Source organism: Myodes glareolus, chromosome 4 (assembly GCF_982192425.1).
Source record: "Myodes glareolus chromosome 4, mMyoGla1.1, whole genome shotgun sequence".
Taxonomy (NCBI): Eukaryota; Metazoa; Chordata; class Mammalia; order Rodentia; family Cricetidae; genus Myodes; species Myodes glareolus.
In genome coordinates, this window is record NC_142029.1 from 65,609,726 (window position 1) to 65,636,580 (window position 26,855).

The 26,855-nt window shown below is 41.1% G+C and overlaps 1 protein-coding gene across 2 annotated transcripts in view; it reads right to left on the minus strand.

Moving 5' to 3' along the window:
* Rad54l2 (RAD54 like 2) overlaps positions 1 to 24,044 on the minus strand; it is a 92,626-nt gene extending 68,582 nt beyond the window's left edge. For both annotated transcript variants that reach the window (XM_087905517.1, XM_048417591.3), the window contains exon 1: positions 23,849 to 24,044. The gene's annotated coding sequence lies outside the window, so the exon portion shown is untranslated. The remainder of the gene's footprint in view (positions 1 to 23,848) is intronic.
* Between the last annotated feature and the right edge of the window lie 2,811 nt (positions 24,045 to 26,855).

A 26,855-nucleotide genomic window follows, 5' to 3' on the forward strand; every position in this document is an offset into this window, starting at 1 on the left:
ACAACTTCCAAATCTTAAAGACAGTGACCCCAGGCCTGCTTTGGAACAAGAAAGCTAATGAGGTACCTACCATTTCTGGTCCTCAGCCAGCAAACAGTCATGAAACATTCTTGTGACCTCTTCTCAAGTATACGTTTTCCCAGCACTGCAGTCAAATTGAAAATGTTTATCCAAAACTTAGAAGGGGACTGAGGGATGGAAAAAGGCAGGGTGACAAGCTAATCAACCCTCCTGCTCTCTGCAGCATGCAAGAATGAGGAGTTACTCTAACTTGCAGTTATATAACAGCAAGGCTGAACTAAAGGTCCGGCTAAGTCAACAGTGACAGCTAACAGAGCAGAAACCCAGGGACAGGGACCAGCAAAATGGCTCAGTAGGAAAAAGTCAGTCTGGCTAACCAGAGAGCCCAAAGGACACACCTGGCTGCATCTCCCCAGCACTTCAACTACAAGAGAATGCCACCAGGCCCAACTCTTCAACAAGGGTGCAAGGGACTCAATTCACAGCCTCATACTTACACAGTAAATACTTCTCCACATGAACTACCTCCCTAGCTTCTGAACTTTACCATTTTTGTAGTATATAAAACATAGGCATCATAAAAATAGGCATGCTAAGAATTATTATAGACAGTCTGATAGCACATAACTGTAATCTCTGCATCTGAGGGCAGAGTAGAGACAAGAGAATCAGGTGTTCAAGGTCAACTGATTCCTCTGATGAGAATATCGCGGTGGAAGGACATAGTGAACCACAACTGTCCATGGCAGCCTGAAAACAGCCAAAGTACAAACAGGAAAAGGACAAGAAAGATACAATCTCTTGCAATCCACTCCTTGAACCTAAGTCCCAATAATCAGTGGGGGTTCACACCTTTAGTCCCAGCCCTCAGGAGGCAGAAGCAGGCAAATCTCCAAGTTAAAGGACAGCCTGGTCTACAGAGCAAGTTCCAGGACAGTCAGAGCTACAGAGAAAAACCCTGTCTTGAAAAACAAATCAAAACAAAAACATTATAAGCTGAGTACCAGTTCATTTGGAAGTCCTGTAGTACACACCAGTATGTTGGCTATCTTATGATAACCAATGTTCAAGTCAAGGAGAGTCTGATTCTATTTCCAATTATATGTATGACATAATCCAAGATCTGAGCTGTCTAATTACTAAACAAAAAAATTGTTTCAGGGTGCTCATCTCTGGAACAATAGCTAGAATACAGTTTTACCCAAAAGTTACATTTAAAAATTGGCTCAAAAAAACAGAAAACAGTAATTCTTCTCAGATAAAACTAGATAAGCCAATTCTACAAAGACTGAATAAAACACTGTAGGAGTGAAAAAAATTAGAGACATCATACAATAATCACATTGTATGACTTGTCATAGTCAAGAAGAAAATCAAGTGGGGTTCTGGAATATATCAACTAGCTCTGAAGCCATGGGAAGCAAAGAGTAATCAAGTGCAAGTAACCAAGGTTATTAAATTTAAGATGTCTAAAACATAAATAATTTTTATGTCAAGTCAAGGGAAGTTAACATAAGCAGCAAGAATAAATGCTTTGTCTGCATTAAGACTAAAGATTCCAAGATTCCAGGGCTTTTACAGAGAGAAACCCTGTCTCAAAAAACCGAAAAACAAGACTCAAGATTCTTCATTATAGATAAGCAAAGTGAAGAGATATGACCTAGGGAAAAGCATCAGTTGAGACAAAATTTAGAAAGCTAATCTATGTGAGAGTAATACTTTCCAACTGAATAGATTATTCTGTTGATGCTGGCTACTATTCAGGCTGGTTTCTCTCAAGGACACAGCGCTTGTGTATACTTCACAAAGCATTCATTGCATCATTTAAGGAATAGTAACAGAAGCAAAACTGTGCTACATGAGACTGCCCTAAAATGAGAAAACAGGGCCAGCAACACAGCTGTCTTAGCTATTTTCCACAATGTTGTGATAAACTCCTCTGACAAAAGCAACTGAAGCGAGGAAGGGCTGATTTTAGGTCCCAGTTCTAGGGTACAGTCCATCATTGCTGGGAATCCTAGCTGGAAGCAGAAAATAATGAATGTATGAATGCATTTTTCCCGTTTTTTCCCTCTTACATGGTCTAGATCCTGTCTTGAGCATGGCATCATCCACAGTTGGCATACCTTGCCACCTCAGTTAACAGAAACAAGCTAATTTTCTATAAGCACACCCAGAGACCACCCAGGTGATCTTATAATGATTCTGTCAAGTTGACATTTAAAAATAACCATCACAATGGCTCAGCCAGTAAAGGTACTCACCCACCTGGCAACCTGAGTTTGACCCCTGAAGCCAAGAATCTGTGTCGTGTGTATTATGTCCACGTACACACATGCATGTGCACATACACACGCTTTTAAAAAATTAAAGAATAAAAAGAATTTGGTATGGCTCATTCAATTAGGTTACTCCATGACTCACACTTCACTTTAACCCGAGCAGGCAAGACAAACCTCATGAGGCACACAAAGAAAACTACCAATATCTAAAACAGATCACTCTACCAAAAAGGCATTCGACCTTTAGGAAAAGTATATCTGACTATAGAAAATACAATAGTACAAACTTTAAGGTTTTCAAGACTAATTTTAAAATATAACATATATGAGGATCGGCAGAAAATAAGAATTAATACTTAGAATCCAACTTAAATTAAAAAATATATATATGAGCAGGGAGTAAAGACATGAAGGAAATGCATCCAAAAATAAATCATTTTTATCTCTGGTTGGTAGTTTTACCTAAAAAAAAAATTAATATCTTCTTTACTCTTTTGTTAGATGACTTCAATCCCAGCACTAGGAGAGTGGAGAGAGGCAGGATGATCATTAGCAGAAACAAAGAGTTCAGAGCCCCCATCCCAGGGCTAAGGAGAGAGACACTATCTCCAAAAACAACTTCAGGGGTGGTTAGATCTCTTTGTCTCTCTTTCAACTGTGTCCACAGTGAATAAATCACCTTCTTTTTCCTTTTACTAAAAAAGTCAACAATCAAGAAACAAAAAATTTTAGAGGGGTTGCAGAAATGGTGCCATGGTTAAGAGCACTGGCTGAGGAGCCTGAGGTTTGGTTCACAGCTCCCACATGACAGCACACAACCACCTGTGACTCCAGCCCCAGGGAGGCCTCTTCTGGCCTCCAAGGGCACCAGGAACACACATATACACATACATCTTTTAATCTTGAAAAAAAATCCAGTTGGGCAGTAGCCTTGTTGGAGGAAGTGTGTCACAGTGGAAGTGAGTTTTGAGGTCTCATATATGATCAAATCACGCCCAGTGTCTCTGACCACATCCTGTTGCCTGTGAGTCATGATGTAAAAACTCTCAGCTCCTTCTCTAGCATCATGTCTGCCCGCAGGCTGTCTTGCTTCCCACCATGATGGTAAAGGACTAAATCTCTCAACTGTAAGAGAATCACCACAATAAAATGTTTTCCTTCCTAAGAGTTTGCTGTGGTCATGGTGTCTCTTCACAGCAATAGAAACCCTAAGACAATTATAGTTTTATATAAACATTTCTCTAGATATATAAAGAGAAAGTAATTCCAGAAGAATTTAGTATTCAAAAATTAAACTGGTATTGTTTGTTGCTTGAATCAATACAGTAATTTTATGAACATTCCAATCTGTAAAGTGTTCCTACTGATTCTCCCCTTCATCATTTCTAGTAGGTCAATATTTCTCTGAGTCAGTAATTCTCTATAGCCCTCAATTATTCTTTTATTTTTTCCTATAGAATAATAACCAATCACACCACAAACTAGCCACATAAACAATTTCCAGTCAGTACTCAAGAATTTATTTTATTTACCTATAATCTTAGCACTTGGGAGATATAGAGAAGAGATTCAAGAGCTTAAGGCCAGACAGAGCTATATATTGAATTGGCAACCAGCCTCAGCTACACTAGCCCGTCTCAAAAAAATAGCCAGGATGGTGGCAAACACCTTTAATCCCAGCACTTGAGAAGCAGAAGCAGGAAGATCTCTGTAAATTCAAGGCCAGCACAGTCTACATAGCAAGGCCACCAAAGACTACACAGAGACCCTGTCTCAATAAATAAATAATCTCAATATTTAAATTATTTCTGTCTGTCCTTTCATCTTCTCTTTCCTCTGGTCAAATACATACTAAACCTAAGTAAATTTAAATGTGAGATGTGCTGTGATATAATCAGAGCGCCATGCCAAGCATAGTGGCTCATGCCTACAACCTCTATACTCAAAAGCAGAAGCAAGTGGATCCTTTAGAGTCTGAAGCCAGCCTAGTCTACAATGGGAGGTCCAAGCCAACCAGAGCTACATAGAAAAGCTCTCCTTCCTTCCCCCACCCAAAAAGTTACCGGCACTTCTGTACTGAGGGGTACAAAAAGGAAGTCTTGGTATCCATGGGTTTAATGTCAATCTAGTTCAGGAAACAATTCAAGGCTGTACTTATTAAGTGCTTAAATGAATGATAGAGATTCCATCTGCACCAGAGTTCAGTGGAAGAAGCATCAGAATCTGAGGTTTCGATATTGGTTAGCATTCCTGGAAGAGATAGACTTTGAGACAACATCTAAAGCATGGAAGAATTAAATTATACAAGTGACAAGAAAAAGAGAAAATTCCATATAGAAACCATCACTTAGATTAAAATTGCTGGAAATACATAGTTTTCTGGAATGGCAGATAAAATTACTCAAGAATATAAATATTACACATCTATTATTAACTAGTAATGGTTAACACGGAAAACATACAGATGAGTGGATCCTGGCCACAGAATGACTGGAGCCCTCCCAAGAACGGCCCCGTCAACTGATACAGATATGAAAGCATAAACTATGTTAAGTACAGCACTAACAGAAAATACTACAGTTCTTAGGTCAACTGATGGGATAGAGAAATAAAATGCAGATTATCTACAGAAAATATTGCATTCTTCAGGAATGAAAAGAATAAAGTGCTAGGTATCATGGTGGCTTAGCCTGTAATCCCAGCACTCAGCAAACTGAAACAGGAACAATGTTACAAAATCAAGGCCAGTCAAGGCTACATAGTGAATATCCAAGACAGACTAGCCTTTCAGAGTGAAGGCCTGTCTCAAAAAAACAAAACAAACAAAAAATTAAAAAAACAAACAGCAAAAGCTCCATATTGGACAATTCCATTATGTGAGATAGATACTCAGCCCATTCAGTGCTCTGATGAGGAGAGAACTAGGAATGACAGCACACACAAAACTACTGTTCCTTGAAGGTAGAGATGGATGGAGAATGACTGAGGGCACGGCACCACAGGACATTCTGACTGTACATATCCTGTGCACTTGCTAAGGAGTCTGAGCTTTGTCTTGAACAAGGACTGGCAAATGTGCAGCACTTAGTTCCACCTGTCTGTCTCTGGCAGGTTCAACCACTATGCACTGAGCTCTGAAGCTCAGCGTATCCTCCCATAACTGTATACCCAAAATCTGCCCTACAATTTGCTCCTTCTGAAATCACAGAAGGATCTCAAACAGTCAAGTGGCTTCACGTGAATTTTCAATTAAAAACAAAACTGGTGGCTGTGCGAAAGCAGGGAAATTAGGCAGAAAGCTGTGTGGCCATCTGGGCACTAAGTGATGAGACCTTGAACTACAATAATGGCAATGAGAAGGGCAAAAAGCATATTAGAGATTAAGGAAGTGAAACCAGAAGATCTAAATGGTAAGGGGCCCGCCCTACGAGTCTTGCTCATCACTAAATTCCAGCATCCACATTCCTGGAATATATCAAGGGTTCCATAAATACTCATCAAATTGTCAAGAGCCTTATCATACATTCTTCCACTGACTGTTCACAATGCCAGCATGGAAGCACTATTGTCATTCCACAGAAAAACAATCAATGGTTTAAAGAGGTTAAGTGACTTGCCCCAAACATAGATAGAAAGGGCAGAGTAAAATGTAATTCTGATAGACTTCCAACTCCAAAACCTAAGTTTTTTTCTGTGACCCTGGCTTCCAACTTGAACAAGCTGGTAACAATATTACTGACACTGAAATGACAAAAAAAAAAGCAACTAAAAATAGACCAGGGTCAGAGATTTGGGTGTTCTCACTGTATGGGGGGTGGTATATGGTGAAAAGAAGAGTTGGGAGCGAGCTAACCCAGGAAGATGAAGAAATGGAGTCTGCACGGAAAGTCACAGGGCAAAGCAGAGAATGAGGTCAGAGTGTGTTTACAAGGAAGGCATCAGCAAGCTGAGCATGCACAAAAGGGTCAAACTCTGTAGAAATGAGCATGTCAGATGGGAGAGTCGCTGGAAGTGGCAGCATGCAGGGCTGGGGTTCACTGAAAACATAGATCCCATTACTAATAATAATAATGAATGTTATATCTTAATGTTTTTGTGTCCTTCAACCCTCAAAAATTTTATATATATAAGTGCCGCGCCAGCGCGGGCTGGAACCACGACTCTCGGCGGAGGGTGTCCAGGTTGAATGAATCCACAGAGCACGAGGTTGAGGTGGAACAGTTTCAGCTTGTTTATTGTTCTGCTGGGGCTAGCTTTTATACCACGGCACCAAAAGAGGAGTGGGCTGCAAAGGGACTGTCACCTGACCCAAGTAGGGACTGTTACCTGACCCCAGCAGGGGTCAAGGAATGATCACGTGCACTCAAACTTCCTTACCCAACTCCAGGAGCAGAGGGAAGTTATTTTCTTTGCAGATAAGCACCTCAAATGGGGGCAGGGAAATGTAACTCGGGGCAGCAATTCCCACATATAAGTATAGGTGACTACAGGAGTTTAAGTGTACCCCCCTCTATGCAGGCGTCCAAAGAAGCCAGGGGGCATCAGATACTCTTGGAATTGGGAGTTACAGGAGGTTGTGGACCACCTGATAAAGGTGCTGGACAATGAACCCAGGTCCTCTGCAAAAGTAGCAAGTATTTTTGCTTTGTTTTGTTTTTCGGGACAGGGTTTCTCTGTAGCTTTGGTGCCTGTCCTGGAACTAGCTCTTGTTGACCAGGCTGGCCTCGAACTCACAGAGATTCGCCTGCCTGATTAAAGGCGTGTATCACCACCGCCCGGCCCAACACCCACACTTTTATACTGAACCTTTAATGGCTAAATGTGTATGGAGATGGAACATTTGGGAGGTAACTGGGTCACAAAGGTACAAGCCTTCATTAAACAAAAGTGGTACTTTAAAGAAACATGGAGAGATGATCTCTCTTCTACTGCTCAAGGGTACAGTAAGAAGGTAGTACCTGAACACCAGAGTGAGAGCAGTTACCAGGGACCAAAACACCCAGCACTCCCACTCTGGAAAACCACCCTCCAGAGTTTGAGAATAAATGTGTTTTAACTAACTGATGGCATTTTGTTCGACCAGCCAGAAGATACTGATATCTCCCAAGTAACTAAAGCACCTTATGCTTATTTCTTCATCTCTGTCCCAGAAATAAGCCAGGTATGATGACACACGCCTATAGTACCAACACCTAGGAGGTCAAGAAAGAAAGACAGTCTGGCTAGCCTGGATTACAAAGCAAAACCTTGTCTCAAAAGACCAAAATAATTTTTTAAAGGAAAGGAAGGAAGAAGGATGGGGGCGGGGAGGACTGCTATCATGGCCATCTTCTATTAGTTACTGTGTAGTGGCCATTCACTTGTCAACTTGACTGCATCTGGAATGAACTAAAACCCAAGCAGCCGGACACACCTGTGAGATTTTTTTTTAAATTAAATCACTTGACATTCAAAGACCCACTTTTAATCCTCATCTTCTGAGGTGTGAAAATCCACTTTTAATCCAAGCCACACATTCTGCTTGCAGCCCTATATAAAGGTCCTGGAAGAAGGAAATGTGCCCTCTCTCTGCCTGCTTGTTCTCAATCTCGCTGGCAAGTCCGTTCCTTCACTGACATTACAGCTACTTCTTTGGGATTCCAGTGTTAAATACTGAAGACCAGCTGAGACATCCAGCCTCATGGACTGAGCAACTACTGGATTCTTGGAACTTCTGTTGGTTTACAGTCATTATTGAACTAGCTGAACCACACTAAGCCTTTCTAATAAACCTTTTTTTACCCCCTCCCCATGAGGATCCCACAGAAACTTCCTGTCCATAAAATTTGGGCACAGTATTATATATGTTCCTGTTAGGTATTGTTATGTTTATCTACCTGCCCTGACTGAGGAGTTTTCATGTGGCCTAAGATGCCCTGCATTTCATAGGCAATGGAAGATAAACCTGAATTCCTGATCCTCCTGCCTTCAACTCCCAAGCTCCATATCCAATCTTATAGTCCATGTTTTCTCTTACCTAAGAACTTTTCTATTGCTTCCTCTTTTGCACTTGTACATTCTAAAGCTCTTTGCTTATTAGTCCCTTTCTGATATAAGAGAACAGAAGGAAGCCACTGTGTGGGCATCTGTCTGGTAAAAGCTCCTTTTAGACACTCCTGCTGAAGACACTTTGTGTCATATGACTAGAGTCCTCATTGCCAGCCATTAAAGGCTCTCACACTAAGTTACCTGCAGTGGCTCTGGACTAATAAAACAGAAGGGAAAGCTTCAGAAAATGTAAAGGAGTCAGTCAGGGCTGAAGAGATGACTCAGAGGTTAAAAGCACTGACTGGTTCTTTCAGAGGTTCTGAGTTTAATTCCCAGCAACCACATGGTGGCTCACAACCATCTGTAATGAAATTTGGTGCCCTCTTCTGGCCTGCAGGGATACATGCAGGCAGAACACTGTATACTTAATAAATAAATAAATCTTAAAAGAAAATGCAAAAGTGTCTTCCTGAGGTTGGGTGAACACAGAAAGTATTCTTTGCCCTCATCATTGAAGGGCGCTATCTGCTATAACTTATAAAAAAAATTATCTTAAAAAGTTTCCAAAGCACAGCTGACATTTGCTTAGAAATTTCCAGTTGTAAAAGCTGGACAGGGGTGGAGCACACCTCTAATCCCAGCACTCAGGAGGCAGAGGCAGACAAATCTCTATGAGTTTGAAGCAAGTCTGGTCTACAGCATGAGTTGTAGACTATCTCACAAAAATAAAAGATAAGGGCCTGGAGAGATGGCTCACCAGTTAAGAGCACTGAATGATTTTCCAGAGGAACAGGGTTCAATTCCTAGCACCCACATGGCAGCTCACAGCTGTCTTTAAGCCCAGTTCCAGGGGACCTAGTGCCATTCATACAGACATATATGCAGGCAAAACATCAATGTACATAAAATTAAAAAAAGATAACCAGGCAGTGGTAGTGTAAACCTTTAAAACCAGTACTAGGGTCAGGCAGTGGTGGCACATGCCTTTAATCCCAGCACTTGAGAGGCAGAAATAGGCGGATCTCTGTAAATTCAAGGCCAACCTGGTCTACAAATAGAGTTCCAGGACAGCCAGAGTTGTTACACAGAGAAACCCTATCTCAAAAAAACAAAAGAAAAAAAATGGTTAAGAAGTTGAAAAAGGAGATGCTTTGGGTGAGATATAATTATATAATTCATTCAATTTTGTTTTATGTGCATTGGTGTGAGGGTGTCAGATCCCCTTGAGCTGGAGTTACAGACACTTGTGAGCTGTTAGGTAGGTGCTGGGAATTGAACTCAGCTCCTCTAGAAAAACAGCCAGTGCTCTTAACCACTGAATCATCTCTCCAGCCCTCAATTAATGATTTCTTAAGGATATGTTGTAATAATATATTGTTCTAAGTCAAAGAATTGTTCCAAAAGAAAACCAGATACAAGCTAAAGTATGTCACAAAAAGGGTTATGAGCTGGATGGTGGTGGCTCACACCATTAATCCCAACACTTGAGAGGCAAAGGTAGGCAAATTTCTGTGAGTTCAAGGCCAGTCTGGTCTACAAGAGCTAGTTCCAGGACAGCAAAGGCTGTCTCGATAAGAAAGAAAGAGAGAGAGACAGGGGGCAGGGGTTTGAAGAGGGCTGGAGAGATGGCTCAGAAGAGCACCTGTTGCTTTTGTAGAGGACCCAGGTTTGATTCCCAGAACCCATGTGAAAGGCTGCAACCATCTTTGGGGACCTGACTGCCCCTTCTGTATGCCTGGGGCACCAGGCATACACAAGGTGCACGGACAGACATGCAAGCAAAACACCCATACAAATAAAAAGAAAAGTATGTTTTTTTAAAAGATTTATAGAGGGTGAAATTTAAAAATTGGTGTGTGTCTGATTACGTTGACTGTATGTTTTTGGTGTTTGTTTGTTTGGGGGTTTTGTGTTTATTTTTTGAGATAAGGTCCCACTATGTAGCTGTGATGGCTAACCTTGGTTGTCAACTTGACTACAACTGTAATCAGCTAAACCCAAGCAGCTGGGCACAGGAAGAAAGGATTTTCTTGACTGGATCATTTGAAATCATGGCCCTAATCTAGGTCACGCCTTCCAGTAGCAATCTACATAAAAGGCCAGGGAAGGAGAATTTTGTTTGCTCTTGCTGGCAAATATATCTACCCTCTTCTGGATGCATTCCTTCCCTGGGATTAGAACCTACTTATTCAGGATTCCAATGTTGTAGACCTAAGACCAGCAGTTCTCTAGGACTTCCCTGGGATTCCAGCAACAGACTTGCTAAACCATCCAGTCTTATAGACTGAACAACGATGGGATCCTTGGCTTTTCCTACTAGAACCACAGCCTATAAGTCACTCATACAAATGTTCTTTTAATTTATACATACACATACATATGTAAACACATACACTCATTCTATCAGTTCTCTTCTTTCAGAGAACCCCGACTAATACAACAGTGTTGGAACTTACTATGCATTCCAGAGAAAAGGACTGGATCAGGAACATATGGTTAGAAACAGAAATAGAGATGACTTACTGAGAAAGGGTCTCTGAGCTAAGAGAGGTGTCACATGATTTTAATTCCAGCCCTTGGAAGGCAGAGGCAGGTGGATTTCTGTGAGTTTAAGGCTAGCCTGGTTTATAGAACCAGAAGTTCCAGGATAGCCAGCTCTGTTACACAGAGAAGTCGTGTCTTGAAAAACCACAAAGAGAGACAAAATAAATTTTAAAAAATAATTTAAAAAAGTAAAATAATCTACTTCATCTTTCTCTTGCTTCTTCATCTTTAAAGTGGGAATCTCTGGGTTATTGGGAGAAGACAGAGTAAAAACATAAAATAAATGAACAAAAATTGCTTTTTGTAGTAAGAAGACTGCTTGTTCACTTGTTCATTTCCCGGCTGCCCAGACTCCCAAAAATAATCACACAGAAACCATGTCATTTAAATCACTGCTTGGCCCACTAGCTCTAGCTTCTTATTTGCTAACTCTTACATCTTGAATTAATTAATCCTTCTCCATTATTTTATATTTTACCATGAGACTCATGGCCTACCGGCAAGGGTTCACCATGTCTGTCTCTGATGGCTCCATGGCTTCTCTCTGACTCTACCTCCTTTCTCCCAGCATTCAGTTTGGTTTTCCCCGCCTACCTCTATTTTGCTCTGTGCAGGCCCAAGACAGTTTCCTTATTAAACATGATATTCACAGCATACAGAGGGGAATCCCACATCACCTCCCACTTTAAATAAAAAGTCAGGTTTTAATTTTAACATAGCAAAATTACATATAACAAGACAGGTATCAAGCAAAAATTATAGTTACAATATTTATATCTACTTTATCTTTTTTCATAATTCACAAAAACTACATCTACTTTCTATCTATCCTTCAACTCCATCAAAGACTCCAGAAGGATATAATATTACCTAAGTAAACAAGAAATACATTGTAAGCAACTTCCAAAACTCTAGAATTGACAAAGACATTTCGCTGCCTGGGCAATCACCCAAAGTTCTTCTATATCGTTGAGGCATCCATCTTCAGCCTACAGGCTCATAGTATCCAGCAGACTTTTCCATGAAGCAGGAAATGTCAAAGACAGTTTGCCTATACTGGCAGTTGTTAGTCACTTTTTTCTGTCTCCTGCAGGATGTCTGGCAGAATCTTTCATGAAGCAAGAACCATGAAGGATGGTCTCACCTTTAGGCAAGTTTGGCAGTCATCTCTCTGCAGGTCCTGCATGCCCAGTTCACACAGCAGTTTTTTATGTATTTTTTGTTTTGGTTCTAATTCTGAATGCCACAATCCCTTGCTATACAATTTTTCTGTGTTTGTTTGTTTCTTTCTTTCTTTATTTTCAGCACACATTTATTCATTCATTATTTGTTTATTTATTTGTTGGGGTATAGCATATATGGTCAGATCATGTAGATTTCAGGGATCAAATTCAAGTCATCAGACTCAGTGGCAAACAACCCTTACCAGCCAAGCCATCTCACTGGCCCATAAAGTATAACATAGTTGGATGTGGTAGTTCATGCCTATAATCTCAGTTCTTAGGAGGTATCTTGTTAGGGTTTCTATTGCTGTAAAGGGACACCATGAGCATAGTAACACCTATAAGGAAAACATTTAATTGGGAATTGTTTACAGTTTCAGAGGTTCAATCCATTATTATCATGGTAGGGAGCACTGCGGCATGCATGCAGACATGGCACTGACTACATATTGATCAGAAGGCAGCAGTAAGCAAACTATCTGTCACACTGAGCGAAGCTTGAACAAAGGAGACCTCACAGCCTGACCATACAGTAACACACTTCCTCCAACAAGGCCACACTTCCTAATAGTGCCATTCCCTTTGGGATTATGGGGCCAATCACATTCAAACTACCACAAAGGCTAAGGCGAGAGGATTTCCAGGATAGCCTTGGCTATAGAATGAGACAACACATAACAAATGAAAAGAACATATATATGAGCCATACTTAACATAGGAAGGCAAGGATTTTCTGTAATTACTTATCAGGGCTTCCATGAAACCATGAGTGAGTGTCAGCACTGTCAGTGTGTCTGTGAGAGCTGAACTCTTCTATGTTTTTATTGCTTCCAACTTAAACTAAAACAGCTTCTTAAAACTGCAACATTGCTCAAAAAGCACCTTCAGTTTAACAGCTGCTGTCAAGTTGGAGTACCTTCTCTACCTCACTTTTCCACTGTATATCATGTCCATTTCTGGGCTAATCCTAACTACAGTTATTTTGTTCATGTTTTCTTTTTCTTCAGTCTGGTATGCTTATTGCCTGCATGAAAACAGTAACTGCATTACTGAAGCTTCAATACGCTTAGTAACACCTTTCCGAAGGATTTCTATATGATATGATCACCAAAAAAAATTACATCACAGTCATTTCTTTGGGGGAGGGGTTCTTAGAGACAAGGCTTCTCTGTGTAGCCCTGGCTGTCCTAGAACTCTCTATGTAGACCAGGCTGGCCCTGAACTCAGAAATCTGTCTGTCTCTGCTTGGATTAAAGATGTGCCACCACACCCAGTAAATCACAGTAATTTAAATGCTATTGTGTATTTTACTACTGAGAACTAAGAGTATCTTATAGTAAGACATGCTTTTAATCTCAACATTCAGAAAGTATTTGGAAGCTGAAGGTAGGCAGATTTTTGTGAGTTTAAGGGCTAGCCTGGTTTACCTAGGGAGAGATTCCTGGCCAGCCCAAGGCTACATTATAATGAGAGCCTGTCTCAAAAAAAATTATTTTGAAAGAATGAAAAGAAACTAAATAGTGAGGCTAGGGCGATGGATCAGCTGGTAAAGTTTCTACTGCCAAGCCTGACAACTTGAGTTTGATTCCCAGAAAACACATGGTGGAACACAGTGGAAAAAGAAATTAACTCCCTTGAGTTTTCCTCATCTCCACACATAGACAGACAGACAGACAGATGATAGGGAGACAGAGATAGATAACTTTTTTAATAACCAAGAGAGTAGAGGCACAATATACTTTTGTATCTTGTAGGTACAACCTATATTAAACAGAATATAGCAGTTTCAGTACTGCTCTGAGCAGAGAACTGGTACAAATAGTTCCAAAGTCACTGAATCCAAAATCCCATCTAAAGCTTAGTAAAATAATCCTCTTTCCTGAGTGTAGAGTCGAAGAGCCTATTGAGGCCTCCAGAAAGCCCACAAGCTAGCACAAGTCAAACATCCGGCTGTTGAATTCATTTCCCACTCCCAAGTAGGTGGCAACTTCAGCTTCATAGCAGGTGTCTGGAGCTGGTGTACAAACTAAGCAGTCACTTTTTACACATGAGGGCAAAATGCCTAGAGCAAAAAACAGTCAGTAGAAGAGCTAAACAATACCAATGAAGAACTGCCGCATTTGCTAACAAAGACACCTAAGATCCAAAAAGAGCAAGTAACAGTCCCCAGCTGCCAAACCCACGAACACTGTCAGATTTGATAGCACATGCCATTATTTCCAGCACCTGTAAGGCTGCAGCAGAAGGACTGCAAGTTCAAACCCAGCCTAGGCTGCACAGCAAGACTCTGTCTTAAAGAAGAAAGTATGGAATAAATACTATTTTCTCAGCAAAGTGATACCTTTAGTAATCTAGAATGCAAAAGCAAAGCACTGATGCAGTCCATGCAGATCAGGTGCATCCGCAAAGTCAGGACCGTCATCACACCGCTCCATAAAATAATGCCAGATCAGTCTTAAGCAGAGGTCATTTAACTCCTCACTCAACAAACATTTGCCAAGCAGCTACTCTGTGCCAGTAATGGTTAGGTACTGGGAAATAAAGGTAAACAAAACTAGGTGTTATGACACTCATCTGCAATCCCAGCATCAGGGAGACTAAGGTAGGACAATCACAAGTTCCCTACAAGTTGTCCACTGACTTCCACATGTCAATTGACGTACATGTATGCGCGCACACACACAGAGAAAATAATAAACATGTTTTTAAAAAGAGAAAAAGGAAATAAAAGTTAAAAATCTTGTCCTTGGGCTAAAGAGATGGCTCAGTTGTTAATACCACCTTCTACTCCCGAAGAGGACCCAGTTTTGGTTCCCAACATTTACATCAGGTGGCTCACAACCACATGTTAATCCCAGTTACAGGGGATCTGATGCCATCATCCAGCCTCTGAAGGCAACAGCCATACATGTGGTATACACACATATATACAAATATACACACATGTACATAAATTTTAAAAACATATTAAATCTCTTTTATAAGTCCTATCCTTGAGTAGTTTTAAATCTAGTCATGGAAGACATTCATAAACACCAAAACTGAACAAATCAGTATGGCTACTAGTCAAGCACCCCAAACTGCAATGCATCCAAAGGAGAGACAGTCATCTATTGGGAGCTTTCATTAGGTGCAGATAATAGGAAAATAAATAACAAATGAAAATGAAAACAGGGCTGGGGATGAAGTTCAGTGGTAGAATATTTGTCCTAGCATGCAGGGAGCCTGAGTTCAACTCCTCAGAAGTTGTGGGTATATGGAGAAAGGTCACACACTAAAATGAAGCACGTTGGAGTATTCAGAGTTCACTATAACTTAAAATATTTCAGCATTTGTACAATATTAGGTCAAGCAGAGAACTAGTATGATAGCTTCACAATTACTGAATTCAAGTTCCAAATAAACTTTGGTCAAATAACCTTATTTCCTGAATATGGTGAGAATGAATTCAGTCAGGCCTCTAAAAAGTCTGTCAGACACCAAACCATATATAACCTGATAACTTGGCCTCAAGTATCAAAGTAATTACAGAAGAAAAGAAACTAAAAAGATAAGGGGCCAGGTTGAAATCTTTTAAAAGGTTGCATCTGAGACATATGAGATGCTCACAATATTTCCAGGCCACTAAGACATTATTTTCTCTTAATTGGAACTGAAAACTTCTCTAAAATGAAGGGAAGATTTCACTAATGTAAGACTGCAAAGGATTTAAGGGTTGCTTATTTCAAATCACTCTGGTCACGCACGCCTTAATTTTTCCTTGAATATTAGCGGAATTTTATTTTTCAATAGGGAGGTAGAGGTATGCAGATCTTTGAGTTCAAGATCTACAGAGTGAGTTCCAGAACAGCCAAGGCTACAAAGAAACCCTGTTTTGAAAAAACAAAAATAAATAAACTGAATAATTCTCTAGCAAGTCTGCAACCTTTGGTTCACCAAAACATGTCTGAGACTGGGTGGTGGTGGCACACACCATTAATCCCAGCACTTGGGAGTCAGAGGCAGGCAGTGAGTTCAAAGCCAGCCTGGTCTACAGAGAGAGTTCCAGGACAGTCAAAGCTACAGAGAAACCCTGTCTCAAAAAACCAAAAACACGTCCAAGGGCTGGGAAGAAGCTAGGTGGTTAAGAGCATATGCTGAACACTCACATCAGGTAGCTCACAACTGCCTGTAACTCCAGCCCTAGATGATCTGATACCCCTCTGTTCTTACACACACACACACACACACACACACACACACACACACACACACACACAAATAAACAGTAATGACTAAAATTAAACAAAATAAAATGTCTGAACAAAGTGCTAGATTCTATCAAAGGTGCCCCAGTTAGATGACAAATCTCTATAGCATGTGGAGGCTTCCACACAGAAGGACAGAAGCCAGGTTCCCTGAGGCCAACAAAATAAAGTGTTCTGTCAATGGGAATGTTTACTGTTCCCAAACAAAGACAATGCACAGAAATTACCAGAGGGGGGAAAAAAAAACCCATAGACGTTGACAATGACCTTGGACTTTCTATGTGCATTCTTACTTACCAGTACTAGAAAAAGACAATCTCAACAGTTCCTCTCACCTGAGTACCAGCAGATGCACACTGGACATATCTTGCCTTTCACACCAGACCAGGCAAGTGAATCCCTCACTTCTACACAGCACCTAGCTACACTTTCCTACTATTACTTAGAATACCAGTTCCTGAGTCCAGGTGCTGGGGCTCACACTTGCAACTCAACATTAAGAAGCTGAAACAAGTGAACTGTTACGAGTTCAAAGGCAGTCTAGGCTATAGTGTGAACCTGCCTCAAAAAGAAAAGGAGGAGGAAGAGGAAGGAGAGGTGGGATGGAAGCAGCCCCTATATAGTAATACACACTAACTTTTATTAATAGCCAGCACTGATCAACATCTATAAAGCACTTATGCAACATCTTCACTTCTCACTACAACCTCTAGAGGTCAAGAGTAAAGAGATAGATGTGCAAGACATGATTGTTATCACCAGGACCAACATATAAAGCCTAGGTATGATACCGTGTGATTATAATCCCAAAACTGGGGAGGCAGAAAAAAGTGGATCCCCAAGACTTTCTAGCCACCAACTTATCCTACTTAAGGAAGGTCAAGATCAGTGGGAGACGCTTTCTCAAAAAACAAGGTGGACCTCTGACCTCCACACCCACACATACACATGAACATGCATACATATACAGATGTACACACACAACTTGCCCAGGGTCAAAGGCAAAAAATAGTTTGGTGGTGCATACATGTAATCCCAGCACTTAGAAGGCTAAAGCAGGAGAAAGGCAAGTTCAAGGTCAGCCAGGGTTACAGAGTAAGACCTATCTCAAGAACAAATGAACAAAAAGCAAGCAAGAAGCAAAAGAAAGGCTGAAAATTCATAGGATAAAAAGGTAGATTATTGAATCTACTTTCAAACTAAGCAACTATAGTCTTAAATATTTTACGTTGGTATGGATTTTTTGTATATTGATACAAATCTAAGGTTATTTGTTAAACTGTATGTTTCTACTTTTAAGATATTTTGTATATTTATACAAATTTAAGGTTATTATCCTTATACTGTACATTTGTTTCTATTTTTGCGTCAGGTATTACCTATACATCTCATACCTATATAGCTTGTCTACTTATGCAATGTGAACTTTTAGTCCTTAAAAGCTATTCTGGATAATAAAGAAATACCAGTTAATAGTCGTCACCCGTATCTATCAAACTTATAGTCATGTTAATTAGATTTTCTAGGTATACAGAGATATATTTTAGGTAGATAATCTTCAAATACTTAAAGATCTACAGAATATGGAATTTAAAATGTTTTAATAACTTAGACTTTTCTCAACATAAGATGTGTCTGCTCTTGACAGCACTAATCTACTTCTAAAGAGGATGATGGGCATCAAAGAAACTCCATATAAAGTTTTTTTTCTTTGTGGCATAAGCTAGCCATTAGGGAAAGAAACTGCTCTTGCTTCAACAGCTGACAGCATGTTGCCCAAACTGGATAAGCAGGACACAAAGAAAGGCAACTGTTGAACTTTGCCAAGGCAGGGTAGGACAGTCCTTCAAAATCCTGCTTCTGAAAAAAATAAAAATCTATCAGATATTCTAGGCTTGTAGGCCAAGTATGGATGCCCCAATGCTTCAGAGGAACACTGGGTGACTGTCCAGGCAGTCAGTTATTTCTGTCATTTCTCACATCTTTTTGGAAGTCGCTTGCTTGCACTTCCTGCATACTCAAGTAATATTATTTCCTTTCTTCTCAGGTCTTTGATGAGGTTGAAGATGAGACAGTTACAATTACAATTCTCCCGAATATTGGCAAAAATCATATTAGGCACAAAACTTTGACCTCTTCAGGAGAGGACAACTAATGGACTAGCTCTATAAAGTTGCCAATTACTTATGGATTGGACATTGAGAATATATTTCTTACTTGATAATTGTTCTTGTTGTGGTTTCATTTTTGTTAAGTTATCACCTTTCCTTTCTGCTTGGACAAAACAATAATAATTCTTATCATATACAGCTTTACAATGTTAGAGTTAAAACCTTTCCTTCTTAAGAGACAAAAAAGGGCCAGGTGGTGGCACACGCCTTTAATCCCAGCACTTGGGAGGCAGAGGCAGGCATATCTCTGTGAGGTCGACGCCAACCTGGTCTACAAGAGCTAGTTCCAGGACAGGCTCCAAAGCTACAAAGAAACCCTGTCTTGAAAAATCAAAAAAAAAAATAAAAATAAAAAAGGAGGAGGGGAAATGTTACAGGAATTCTGTCACCAGTCCACTAACCAATTGAGAGGAGCGTTTTGGTCTAAGATTCAGGGTTTTCATTGGTGATAGATGAACCTAGGACATAGCAGCCCTTTCTGAGTCAGGATTGAGCAGCAAGGGGAGGTGGGGGTGCTGGGGAGTGAGGGTTGAAGAGGTGTATGAGCAGTAGCTTGTGGCCCAGTTCAGGTTCCCTATTCTTTAATATTTGTGCACGGATTTTGTTTGTTAATAAACAGTAAAGAAATGATTCTACAGGGAGCACAACCTGGTTTTGTAGTGTACTGCTTGCCATATACAATGCCCTGGGTTTGGTCCCCAGTACAACATAAACCAGGTATGGTGCACACTTAAAATCTTAACATTCAGGAGGAGAAGGTAGGAAGATCAGAAGTATAAGGTCATATTAACTACATAAGAGTTTGAGCTTAGTCTGGCCAAGCTGGGCTATAAGATATCCCATCTCAAAACAACAAAAGCAACAAAGGAAAATGACTCTAAAGACTATGTTCTTCCCACTGTAATAAGCAATCTAAAGAAATTGAAAAGTCTACATGTGGCACATGCCTCATATTCCAGCACTTGTGGAGACAGAAGCATCCAGAGTTACAGGCAGTCTTCGGTTACATTGGACCCTGTCTCAAAAGCAACAAAAAGAAAGAAATATCTCTAAACTTAAGTGAAGTTGAGTCACTCAAGTAGTCAAAAATACTTCAAGTATTCACCTTGCCTTCAAAGCAATGTATGAACCACTTTCACTTTCTTTGACCAAGTAAGCCCAGACAAAAAGAAAATCTCAGTGCTATCTAAAATAGTTTATAATCTAAGTCTCTTGATTTTAAATTTATTTTTCTTTTCTTTTTTATTTTTGGTTTTTCAAGACAAGGTTTCTCTTTAGCTTTGGAGCCTGTCCTGGAACTAGCTCTAGTAGACTAGACTGGCCTCCACCTCACAGAGATATGCCTGCCTCTGCCTCCCAAGTGCTGGGATTAAAGGCGTGCACCACCACTGTCTGGCCTTTATTTTTCAACAAGACACAAAAACAGAAAAGAGAAAAGAAAGAATCTTTAGTAGGATGAATGTTAGCTAAGGAAAAACTTGGGTTTACTCTATACTTTATACAAGAAAAATTAAGAGATGGGGCCTTACCTCCATCTTATTTCTGTTATTCCAGGGGACAGCACTCCAAGCCATTAATATAGAGAATAAGCAAAGTCTTAATTCTCCCAAAACCACAGTATAAAGGAAAGTGTGATGATTTCTTCAAAAATCTAGACATATATATTATATTATTTGTAAATCATTGCTCGCTCAAGCACACAGAAACAAAATATTTTACCCTGTATTTTTTTCCCCACAGAAGTACTTAATTTAACAGGTATATTTAAATAAAATAGCATGATCCCGTAGCAGTATGAACATATGCTAATCTTTTTGCATGAAGACAAGCAATTATTATTACTCAAAATCAATGTACTAAAAAAACTTAAGCCAGACCGTAGTGGTACACAACTTTAATCACAGCAGTTGGGAGGCAGAGACAGGCAGATCTCTGAGTTCAAGGCCAGCCTGGTCTACAGAATACTCTATCTGGGGGAACTAGGAAGACTTAACTGTTCTACTTAATAAAACCTTTGCTATACCTGAGTCACTTCTTCATACATGTACAGCTACTTCGTAACTATAAACTAGCACTATCAGAATGTCAAAAGATATCACTTTAAGAGCTGTCTAACACAATTAACTGGCATAGGGAAGCAAATCATAGTTTATACATTAAACTTGCAGAGTATGAACCTATCAACACAACAGTGGGAGGTTGAGGACTGCCTGAGTTCAAGGTCGGGCTGAAGTCTGGGCTACACAGTGAATTCTAAGGCTGAGCTAGAGTTTGAGATTCTGTCTCAAAAACAACCCATTGCTGGGCATGGCGGCACAGCACATGCCTTTAATCCCAGCACATGGAGGCAGAGGCAGGTGGACTTTTATGAATTTGAGATTACCTTGATATACATAATGAATTCCAAGCCAGTTACATAGTGAGACGTTGTCTCAAAAAGAATTTTTAAAGGAATTCTGGGTCAGGCAGTGGTGGCAAACACCATTAATCCCAGCACCTGGGAGGCAAAGGCCAGCCTGGTCTACAGAGTGTTACAGGACAGCGGGGCTACACAGAGAAATCTTATTCAAAACAAAACAAAACCAAAAACAACAACAACAAAAGAATTCCAGGTTGGAAAGATAGCTCAGGAGTTAAGAGTATTGCTCTTGCAGAGTACCTGAGTTTGATTCCTGACATCCACATCACAATTCACAATTGCCTGTAACTCTAGCTCCTGGAAGACTAACACCTCTTAACCTCCACAGACACCCTCACATACATACAAGAGCATACGCACATATACATAAAACATAATAATAGTAACAAATATTTATTAAAAAAGAAAAAACTTGCCAGACAGTGGTGGTACGCAACTTTAATCCCAGCACTCAGGAGGCAGAGGCAAGAAAAAAAGAGAGAAAAAAAAATTTTAGATTCTCTGAGTTCAAGGCCAGCCTGGTCTACAGAACAAGTTCCAGAACAGCCAGGGCTACACAGCAAAACCCAGATGAGAGAGAGAAAGAGAGGAGAGAGAGAGAGAGAGAGAGAGAGAGAGAGAGAGAGAGAGAACTTTTTCTTTTCATTTTTTTAATTGATATTTATTGAGCTTTACTCCTTAGTAAATTGGGAGCATGGGGACCTTGGGGGAGAACTGAAGGGGGGAGGGGAGAGACAAGAAGGGGAGCAGAGAGAGAAAAAAAAAAACCTTTTTAACTGAAATTTTTCTTTTTTTTCTTTTTCCAAGACAGGATTTCTCTGTGTAGCCTAGTTGTTCTGGAACTCACTCTGTAAATCAAGCTGCCCTCAAACTCAGAGATCTGCCGGCCTCAGCTTTCCAAGTGCTGTGGTTAAAGGCATGTGCTACCACAATGGAGCAACAGAAATTATTCAACAAAAATTATTAGGAAAAAACTAAGAAATTACTTAAGTGGTTTTTTTGCTTGTTTGTTTTCTGTTTTTGGTGGAGGGATTCAAGACAAGGTTTCTCTGTGTAGCTTTGGTGCCTACAACTAATTCTGGCCTTGAACTCACAAGATCTGCCTGCCTCTGCTTCCCAGTGCTGGGATTAAAGGCATGCACCACCACTGCCAGGCCAAAAAAAAAAAAAAATTATTATTATTAAATAAAAAAAAGTCCCTAGAATTAGAACTATCAGTATAGGTACACAACTACTTCACTTTTCACTTGACAATACTAGCCTGCAAATAGGCAATACATCCTATACACTCTAGATAAATTGAGAAGGCACGTTGATTCTGACATGGCTTTGTTCATATAGCTTTCCCTTTAAAATATATAGACAACACACCAACTTTTACCTGAGGAGTACATACAAAGTTCTAGTGCACAGCTGAAAGAGTCAGCTGGGGTTTACCCACTGACATAGACATGGAAACAATGCACAGATCAAAAGCATAGAAGACAGACAACATTTTAGTGAAGATAATGTCCTGCGAAAGTTAGCAAGGATGCTGAAATGGTGATGACAAAAATTTAACAGATTGAAAAAAATTTTAACAGATTGAATGTAATCACTTCATGGCAGTAAGAGATAATGACATTTCTAAAGAGCTTTGAACAGCAGAAACGATAAGACTTTTTCACATCCTTCTCTATAGTTACATATACTAAATAATGGAAAATAAATCAGTGAAGTCTTTTAAATTAGCTTGGATTTATAAGAATTGTACTGAAAGCTCTAAGACTTACAATATTATTATTGGGTTTAAGTTTCTCTATTATTACAAACAATAGCCACAGTGCTAAAAACAAAGTATGAGTCACAATTCAAAAAAGAGGGGAAAGGGGGAAAAAATGAACAAGAGAAAGCTTTGGACTCAAATACCACTAAGAAATTCCTTACTTAAATGACTGCCAGCGACAGCCACCACTTTGACTTTGGAGTAAGAAGGAAAGGTCCACACTGTCCTCTCCTCTGGAACAAATTCATTAACCCCCACCCCCCAAACACCCACTCTAGCCTCAAAGTCCAGGCACCAATACAGTCAGCCACATCCGCCTGCGAGAGCAGTATTCTAACAGATCTGAGTCACCCACTCCCCCGCAGTAAGAGGTCATCCTCTCTATCAGAAAGCCCACTCTGCAAAGTGCTCTTGTTCTACACCCAGATCGCCACCATGACCCACATAAAGCCAAGTCCTCGACCCCAGCAGTTGCCAGCCATATTCTTCCCTCCCCAGCTCACATCGGCCTCATCCTAACCCAAGGCAGCCAACACTACTCCTATGACAAGTTTCCTATCAGAGAACCACTTTTAAATCGGGTACATCTGAGTCGCGAAGAACCCCATCCAGCTCTTTGCTCAACTCTTTTGTGCCCAACTAAGCTCCAGCCTTTCCAGGAACTAGTCACCAATTACCTCAGAGAAGAAAAACTCTCCAAGCCCAGTCTAATAAATTCCCAGACCTCCCGAGGGGGTATGAAGGAGACGCGCCCCTATGTGCTTTAGGGACCAAGCACAGAGGCCCCTAAAATTCGAATTGCAACCACTCTCCTCAAACCACGCCACGATATGGTCAGCTTCTAGGGAGCCGGTATCAAGCATCAAAAGCGCACAGCAACTGTAGTTAAGTCCCGGTAAATACGACTCCCTTCACTGACTACGAAATCCCCAAATATCAAGTCACTGAAGCCCCGGGTGGATGCCAAGACCCCCGCCAGCCTCCAGTCACTGGAGTTTCCCAGGTCGGACTCAGCTCCCCCAAGGCCCAAGCCGCCAGAAGTAGCTGGTTGCCTCAGGCTTCTGCACGCCGGGGACCCTAGCCGCGTCCCCATTGTTGCGGGTCCCCAGCGGCCCCGGCAGGGAGTAAGCGGACCGTAGGGACTCTCACCTCCCGTGCCACGGATCCGGGCCGCACCGGACCGGGCTGGGCCGAAGGACCTCGCGTTCCGCCGCGCTCTCCTGGACGGTGTCTGCGGCGGCGGGAGCCGGAGCTGCGGCTGAGGCGGGAAGCAGCCAGCCAGGCCCGGGCGCCACGGGCTGGCTCTGGCCGAGGGTCGGTCTTCTCCGGCGGCGGCGCTCTCAGTCTCCGCTCGCGGTCCGCACCAGAAAGCTTCCCCTCCCGTCCCTCTCACCCAGCTACCCGGACAGGAACATGAGCCACCCGCAGCAAAGTTCCGCTGTGAGCCCTGTTCTTTCCCTGCGGCGAAGGGATACAAAACAGCCCTTCTTGCCTGAACAAGGTGCCTGAATAAGGTGCATTTGCTACAGAGGACCTGTTCAGGAATAAGTTAGATGCAGAAAAATCCCAGGCCAGAACCTGCCTGGAAGTGCTGGGTTCAACTGAATGGATTTGCATTCATTACCCACCAAATACACACACTAATCAGTACAATTGAACCTGAGCGCCTACTTTCCTCAGTTTTGGGATAATGTCAAAACGTACCGGGAATAAGATGAGGCGGATCTAAGAATACATTGGCGATAAGCTCATTGCTGTCGAGAGTCAATGCTACCACGATTGTCGCCTCCAATAGCAGTTATTCTCCCTTAAATTGATGCAAGCCATGTAATAATTGTTCTTTCGCCTTTCATCCCTACTCACCTTCTCATCTCGGATTTTCTGTTGGCCAAAACTGTCTACAGAATTATCTAGAAGAGTAGCAGAGTCGGGGGTCAGGAGACTGGCTGAGGATGGGGGCTTTTTTTTTTTTTCTTAATCACTGACACTCCAGCGCAGGTTAAGGTTACCGGATTTTCTCCCTGAATTTGGAGATCGTAAACACGTACTCCATCACTTTCCTAAGAGTTGTATTGTTGTCTTTCTCACTACATTCCCTTGTCTCTTCTCCCCTCAAGAAGTGAATGGGTAAGAGATGAAGATATTGGGTAAATGGGAATAATTTTTTTTTAGTTTTATTTTGTTTTTTCTCATGAAATTAATAGTATAAAAATTCTCATCTCAACTGCATCTCCCTTCTGGACTTTCACATCTCTACATATCAGATATGGCTATTTTCAGAACAAATTAGGTTGTCAAAATTCAAGTGTGCTTTCCCAAACTATCTTTGGGAATTTAGATATGCCGCAGATACTCCCAAAAAAGGTAACACAAATTTGACATATTCTCTATTTTCCATTCTTACTCAACAGCTTGACTTCTGAAACTCTTTGATACTCTTGGCCTTGTCAACTCTTCAGAAAAGCTCTGAGTGTCAGTCATTTGCACCTGAAGTTTTTAATCACTGTGTAATACACATAAATTTCCATTTGGATTATCTTTCTGAAAATTGAAAATGTGTTCTGATGTCTAAAGGCGGTTCAAACCAGGCAGTGGTGGTATACGCCTTTAATCACAGCACTCAGGAGGCAGAGGCAGATGGATCTCTGTGAGTTTGAGACCAGTATGATCTGCAAGAGCTAGATCCAGAGAGGTAGGCTGGTACACAGAGAAATCCTGTCTTGAAAAACAAAAAGAGTTGAAAAGGCTCAAAAACTGAGCATATCACGTGCCTGAATGAGGTAGGGAGATTGTCACAAGTTTGAGACCAACCTAGTTTACATAGTAAGTACTAGACCAGTCAGGGCTCCAAGGTAAGATTATTTCTTTTCTTTCTTTCTTTTTCTCTCTTTCTTTCTTTTTGTTTTGATTTTGTTTTTCAAGACAGGGTTTCTCTGTGTAGCTTTAGAACTTGTCCTGGAACTTGCTCTATGGTATTCTTTTGCATTTTCACTGCTTTCCCCCATTGTGCTTTTAAATCTCAATCAGGACATAAAAGGCTTCACAGGACTACTGCCAGTCCCCTCTCGCTCCCTCTCTCTCTCCCTCTCTCTCTCTCTCTCTTTCTCTCATAAAATACAAAGAAGAAGAAAATGGAAACATGTGTCATACTATTTGTGGTTCTGATTAAAAAATAAGCAAGAGTATTCCCTAAGGTGACCATGGTTGAACCTGAGTCAAAAGAGTAGAAGTACCAGTTGAATTTTCAGAAGTAGACTTTAGAAAGTAAAAGAAGAGCCAAGCAAGATGGCTTCATGGTTAAAGTGCTTGCCATGCAAGCCTTACGACTTACTTCATCCCCAGAACAAACGTAAAAGTAGACAACGCAGACTTCAATCGTCAGCATCTGACTACCACATGTACGTGCCCTCCACATTACACATATTCACATAGTAGTAATACATAATAAAACAGAAATAGTGTTTGTTAGGTATATTTCCTAAGATGAGCCTCTCCGCAGATGCAAATAATTCCAATTAGACCAGATTAGACCAAATGAAAAATGCCCACGTTTAATGCAGCGTGGATGGCCCAGGAACATGGCTAAGGGGAGAGAGAAGGAGAGACTATGCAAAACCTGGAAACATGTGTTTCTTTTCTGGGCAGTAGCCTAAATAGCCTGTGGAGTGGTCCTGACTCTCCCTGGGGAGGGGTTACTGCTTGGTGGGCTTTCTTGGCCCTCCCTGGGGAGGAGTCACTGCTTGGTGGGCTTTCCCAGAGGTGAAGTCCAGACCAAGGCAACTCCCAGGGGAGAGGTGTGGGGTGACTCTTCAAACCAAATAATGTTGTCAATGACTTTAAAAGTTATTTATTGGAGATGTACACAAGTGGGGTCTAAAGGACTGTGAACTTGTGAGAGTGGGTTCTCTCTTTTTTTGCCATGTGGGTGCTAGGGTTCAAACTCAGGTCATTAGGCTGTGGGCGGTGGTGGCACATGCCTTTAATCCTAGCACTCTTGGGAGGCAGAGGCAGGCGGATCTCTCTGACTTTGAGGCCAGCCTGGTCTACAAAGAGAATTCCAGGTCAGGCTCTAAAACTACACAGAGAAACCTTGTTTCAAAATCCCACCTCCAAAAAAGTTCAAATTACAGTAAGCCCATCTTTCCTTAATGAAAAT